This window comes from Otolemur garnettii, unplaced genomic scaffold, assembly GCF_000181295.1.
Source record: "Otolemur garnettii isolate 467f Iridium unplaced genomic scaffold, OtoGar3 scaffold00092, whole genome shotgun sequence".
Taxonomy (NCBI): Eukaryota; Metazoa; Chordata; class Mammalia; order Primates; family Galagidae; genus Otolemur; species Otolemur garnettii.
Window position 1 is genome coordinate 3,847,366 of NW_003852487.1, and position 6,634 is coordinate 3,853,999.

Consider the following 6,634-nt stretch of genomic DNA (forward strand, 5'->3'; position numbering starts at 1 on the left):
TCTCTTGCCTCAGCCTCCTGAGTAGCTGGGACTACAGGTGCCTGCCACAACACCCAGCTCTTTTTTTGTTGCAGTTTGGCCAGGGCTGGGTTCGAACCCGCCACCCTTGGTATATAGGGCCGGGGCTGTACTCATTGAGCCATAGGCACCACCTCAGAATTTTTTCTTAATTTCATGTTGCTGCTCTAAATACAGGTGCAATTTCTGTTGACTTGTAATCATATAGAAAACGTAGCCTGCTTTGTGTGGCATTATTTGTTAATAAAAGAAATGATGTAAAAAAAATCGAACTTACAAATTCTTTACAGATTCTGGGTATGAGTCTTTTGTTAGGCATATGTATAACTCGTATTTTCTCATAGTTTCAGCTTGCATTGTTTTATTTTGAAGACTTTAGAGATGCAGAACTTAGAAATTTCTAGGAAATCCAATTTAATGTTTCCTATGATGGCTTTCACTTTTTAAAACAATTTTATTTTCAACTGACAGTGATTGTATATATTTATGGGGTACTATGTACTGTTTAGATATATGTTCACATTACGGAAAGATGAAACCAAACTAACACCTCCTCGCACATACTTACAATTTGTGGTACAAGCATTTAAAATTGACTGTCTTAACAATTTGAAGAGTACATTATACTGTTATTAACTATAGTCACCAGGCGGCACCTGTGGCTCAGTGAGTAGGGCGCCGGCACTATATACTGAGGGTGGTGGGTTCAAACCCAGCCCCAGCCGAACTGCAACCAAAAAAAATAGCCAGGCATTGTGGCAGGCACCTGCAGTCCCAGCTACTCAGGAGGCTGAGGCAAGAGAATCACCTAAGCCCAGGAGTTGGAGGTTGCTGTGAGCTATGACGCCACAGCACTCTACCAAGGGCAATAAAGTGAGATTCCGTCTCTACAAAACAAACAAACAACAACAACCAAAAAAACTATAGTCACCATGCTGTGCTGTAGACCTCAAAAACTTATTCCTCCTGTCTTAACTGTTGGAACTTTCTACCTTTTCACCAACCGTTCCCCATTCTCCTTGCCCCGGGGGCTCCTTGATTTTGTGCCCCTCTAAGAAATGTGTGCCTATCCTAAGATTGCAAAAATTTTCTTCTACATTTTCGACTGGACACTGATTTCAGCTTTTATGTTCAGACCTATCTATCATCTGTTTTGAGTTAATTTCTGTCTGTGGCATGAGGTAAGCACTGAGGTTTACTTTTTTCATACGAACGTTTAGTTATTTGGTAAGATTAATTGAAAAGCTTATCTGTATACCATTAAATTACCTTGACATCTTTATTGAAAATCAACTGGCCATATATGAGTGGGTTAAATTCCCTAGGCTCTCTATTCTGTCCTATTGATCGCTTTGTGTTTCCCTATGATAAAACACAGTATCTTGATTACTGCAGCTTTATAGAAGTCTTGAGATTAGGTAGTGAGAGCCTCTGACTTTGTTCTTTCTCAAGATAGTGTTGCTGGTCATCCCTGATGCTTCGCTTTTTCATGTCAATTTTATTAAGTAGACATTATATAACTTTCTAGAAAAAAGCATGCTAGGATTATGATTTGAACTGCATTGGGGCTTTAACTCCATTGGGAACAACTGACATCCTAACTACCTCAATATGATTTTTTTTAGGTCTTTAATTTCTCTCAGCAGGGTTTTATAATTTTTTTCTTTTTTTTTTGATACAGAGTTTCACTATGTCACCCTTGGTAGAGTGCTGTGGCATCACAGCTCACAGCATCACAGCTCACAGCAACCTCAAACTCTTGGGCTTAAGCCATTCTCTTGCCTCAGCCTCCCAAGTAGCTGGGACTACTCTTTTCTTTCTTTCTTTTTTTTTTTGGTGGTGGTGGGGCAGAGTCTTACTTTGTTGACCTTGGTAGAGTGCTATGGCATCATAGCTCACAGCAACCTCAAACTCTTGGGCTTAAGTGATTCTCTTGTCTCAACCTCCCAAGTAACTGGGGCTACAGGTGCCTGTCACAACGCCTGGCTATTTTTAGAAATAGGATCTTACTCTTGCTCAGTCTGGCCTTGAAACCGTGAGCTCAGGCAATCCATGCACCTTGGCCTCCCAGATTGTTAGGATTACAGCCATGAGCCACCACACCTGGCCTATATCAATTTCATTGTAGAAAATCTGTTGTGGTGTCACAGCTCACAGCAATCTCAAACTCTTGGGCTTAAGTGATTCTCTTGCCTCAGCCTCCCAAGTAACTAGGACTATACGCACCCGCCACAGTGCCCAGCTATTTTGTTGTTGTTTAGCAGACCCAGGCCAGGTTCAAACCCACCAGCCCCAAAATATGTGGCTGGTGCCCTAACAGCTGAAGTATGGGTGCTAAGCCTAGTATTTCTTTTCCTTCTTTCTTTCTTTCTTTTTTTTTGAGACAGAATCTCACTCTGTTGCCTGGGCTAGAGTGGCATCAGCCTAGCTCACAGCAACCTCAAATTCCTGGGCTCAAGCAATCCTCCTGTCTCAGCCTCCAGAGTAGGTGGAGCTATAGGTCCCTGCCACACAGCCAGCTAATTTTTCTATTTGTAGTAGAGACAGGGTCTCTCTCTTGCTCAGACTGGTCTTGAATTCCTTAGCTCAAGGAAGCCTCCCAGCTATAATCCTAGCTTCCCAGAGTGCTAGGATTATAGGCATAAGCCAATGTATCTGGCCCCATTGTTTAACTTATAAGAGTAAGCCTTTTTGTGTGGACATATGTTTTTATTTTGTGGGGAATATAAACATAATATCTAGAAGTGGGATTTCCTCTTGGTCCAATATACACACTCAGTTTTTGTGCTGCTTTTAAAGGCTGGCAGGTCATCCCTTTATTAATCCCAACTTTATTTAGGAAGTCCAGGTCCGTTTCCCACCCTTACTGAGACCTGATGCCTCCTCTTCTATTGTTTTAATCTATGTTCCTAGGATTAAGAAGGAACTGCCCTGTTCCGGGGCAGTTTGGCTCTATTATTTCTTTTCTTTTTTTTTTTTTTTGAGACAGAGCCTCAAGCTGTCCTCCTGGGCAGAGTGCCGTGGCATTCCAGCTCACAGCAACCTCCAACTCCTGGGCTCAAGCGAGTCTCCTGCCTCCGCCTCCCAAGTAGCTGGGACCACAGGCGCCCGCCACAACGCCCGGCTATTTTTTGGTTGCAGCCATCATTGTTGTTTGGCGGGTCCGGGCTGGGGATTCGAACCCGCCACCTTAGGTGTACGTGGCTGGCGCCTTAGCCGGTTGAGCTATAGGCGCCGAGCCGGCTCTATTATTTCTGAAAGTTCTGCAAAGTTGTTTGGCATCACCCTTTATTCATTCTTGTAGCTTAATGTTTCCCCATATCTGGCACCTTTTCTTGCTTTCAGCTCTAGCTATGTATTGCAGTCATTTCTGAGGAGGAATGTAACATTTTAGTTAGCATTTCCATGTTTTTGGAGGAGGGTGAATATACTTCTGCATAAGAAGTCTCTTATTTCAACCTTAATCTTTGACAAACAATCCTTGGAAGTAAGTAATGTTGATATAACCATTTTACACAGGAGCAAACTGCCTGAAGGAAGCAGATTGTCCAAAGTGTAATTATAAGAGCTAACATTTGGGGGGCTTCCTGGGGTTCATGAAGGCTGTGAGAGCAAATCTCCTTAATCTAGGTAGGAATTTTAGAATGGATACCTGAAGGTGGCGCCTGTGGCTCAGTGAGTAGGGTGGCGGGTTTGAACCCAGCCCTGGCCAAACTGCAACAACAACAACAAAAAAGCAGGCACCTGTAGTCCCAGCTACTCGGGAGGCTGAGACAAGAAATTGCCTAAGCCCAGGAGTTGGAGGTTACTGTGAGCTGTGACGACATGGCCCTCTACTGAGGGTGATAAAGTGAGACTCTGTCTCCAAAAAAAGAATGGATACTTGAGAGGCACTTACCTGAGAAAGTATCTCATAGTGTCACAAAGGATTTGACTCCATTAAATGCTCCTTCACAGCATTAAATGAGATGATATTGGTTCAGCACTTGGAAGGATCATAATGTAAGTGTTTAATTCATCTTTGAGGCTATTAATGTTATTCATGAACTTATAATTAAAACATTGGGTAGTCTCCACCCCCAATATGATTTTCAGAGCCATAGACAGTTTTCTTATTAAGACTCAGAATTTCCTGATTAAGAGGGCTGAGGAGAGGCTGGGCACAGTGGCTCACACCTGTAATCCTAGCACTCTGGGAGGCAGAGCTGGCGGGATCTTTTGAGCTCAAGATCAAGTTCAAGATCAGCCTAAGCAAGAGCAAGATCTCATTTCTGCTAAAAACATAAAAAATTAGCTGGGCATTGTAGCTGGTACATATAGTCCCGGCTACTCTGGAGACTGAGGCAGGGGGATCACATGAAACCAGGAGTTTGAGGTTGCTGTAAGCTAGGCTAATGTAACAGTGAGACTCTGTCTCAAAACAAAAAAAAGGAGAAATTGCTAGCTTTATAGAACCAGGGGTAAGGCCTTGGGAATGATGGTCTCTGCTACCATGCAGACTGGGTTTGAATTCCAACTGTGTGATCTGAGAGGGTTGAACTGTGCTACTACTTCATAGTGAGGATTAGATGAGTTCTAAAGAAAAGCACTTAGGGCTGGGCACGGCAGCTCATGCTTGTAATCTTAGCACTCTAGGAGGCCCAGGCGGGTGGATTGCTTGAGGTCACGAGTTCAAGAGCAGCCTGAGCTAGAATGACACCCTGTCTCTACTAAAAATACAGAAAAACGAACAAACAAACAAAAAACTGAGGCAAGAGGATTTACCAAAAAAACAAAACAAAACAAACAAAAAAAACTGAGGCAAGAGGATCACTTGAGCCCAGGAGTTGGAGGATGCTATAAGCTATGATGTTGCCATGGCACTCTAACTCTACTCAGGGTGACAGTTTGAGATTCTGTCTCAAAACAAAACAAAACAAAAAAGCACTTAGAAAGACACAAAGTATATGGTAGGCATTTGATACATGCTAGTTTGGTTAGTGTGGGGTTAGTATTTAGTGCTCTTTACTAAATATTTAGGTTCTTGCAAAAGTAATTGTGGTTTTGGGCTATGAATTTTAAATCATTATAACTAGGCTTATACACATGATTATTAATCGAAATAGGAACCAATACAATCAACACACTGTTGCCAATGAGAAATAAGTTTGTTTTTGTCTGTAGCATAAAAATCCATGCTTCAGGATTTGACAAACTCTGCATCCTGCTGGTTGTAGAAGTGTTTTTCCTGTAAAAAATTGTTGAGATGCTTGAAGAAGTGGTAGCTGGTTAACAAAGTCAGGTGAATATGGCAGATGAGGCAAAACTTCCTAGCCCAATTTGTTCAACTTATGAAGTGTTGGTTTTGCCATGTGCGGTTAGGTATTCTGGAGAAGAATTGGGCCTTTCCGTTGTCCAATGTTAGCTGCAGGTGTTGCAGTGTTCAGTGCATCTCATCCATTTGCTGCACATACTTCTCAAATGTAATGGGTTCCCTGGGATTCAGAAAGCTATAGCAGATCAGACTGGCAGCAGACCACCAAGAGTGACCATGACCTTTTTTGGGTGCAAGGTTGGTTTTGGGAAGTGTTTTGGAGGTTCCAGTCAGTGCACCCAATGAGCTGGTCATTGCCAGTTGTATGAAATCCACTTTTGTCACATGTCACAATCCAATCAAGAAATGGTTTGTTGTTGTGTAGAGTAGAAGAAGACGAAACCCCAAAAAGATTGCTTTGATTTTCAGTCAGTTCATGAAGCACTCATCGAGTCACCTTTTCTAATTTGCTTCAAATACTGAATGACGTTCTTCAGCAACTTTGATGATTGCTTTTAATTGGTCGTTGTCAACTCCCAATGGCTAGCCCCTACACTCCTCATCTTCAAGGCTCTCATCTCCTTTGCAAACCATCACTGCACAGTACAGTCATTTGCAGTTCCTGGGCCAAATGTGCTTTTGATGTTGTGACTTGTCTCTGCTGCTTCATGATCCATTTTGAACTCAAAAAAGAAAATTGCTGGAATTTGCTTTTTGTCTAATATCATTTCCATATCCAAAATAAATATAAAATAAACAACAAATAAGTCATTAGCAAAGAAACCCCGAAAAACCAAGAAATGCACATTACAATGGTGTATAACATAACCACGTTCATTTAGGCATGTATTCCAGTATCAAACAGCAAATTTCAACAGTGCAAGAACTGCAATTACTTTTACATCAGCCTGATATTTTTGGTTTTCTGTCTTGTAGGCATGGGGTAGTATTGTAATTCTGGTTCTCTTGAGATTGGATGGAGCCACATCACTTGCTGTGGTCAATGAGTTGAGAGTAGATAGATCTGTTTCATGTCATGTCTGATCCAGAGCATTTAATTGCTCAATCAAGACTCCCCCAGACTTTCCCTCTGTCAACATGGCAGAAACTGAAGGTAGTGCTGCTCTGTTATCTTGGGTCTCTGAGTGGCTGTGATGAGCATAAACACCTTTGTTATTACTAACTCAGGCTTCTGAGATGTGAGATTGTTTCTGTGGCATGATATACCCTTTCTTAATCAATACATTAGCTATAATCAGTATTTCTATGATACGTTCCTCAAGGCATTTTAGTAACTCTTTTTGAAAGATCCTTAGGCTCTGC

At 42.0% G+C, this 6,634-nt stretch overlaps 1 pseudogene; it reads left to right on the plus strand.

The window, feature by feature from the left end:
* The window catches only part of LOC100957964, an 8,659-nt pseudogene extending 5,290 nt beyond the window's left edge, over positions 1–3,369 (plus strand).
* The last annotated feature ends 3,265 nt before the right edge of the window (positions 3,370–6,634 follow it).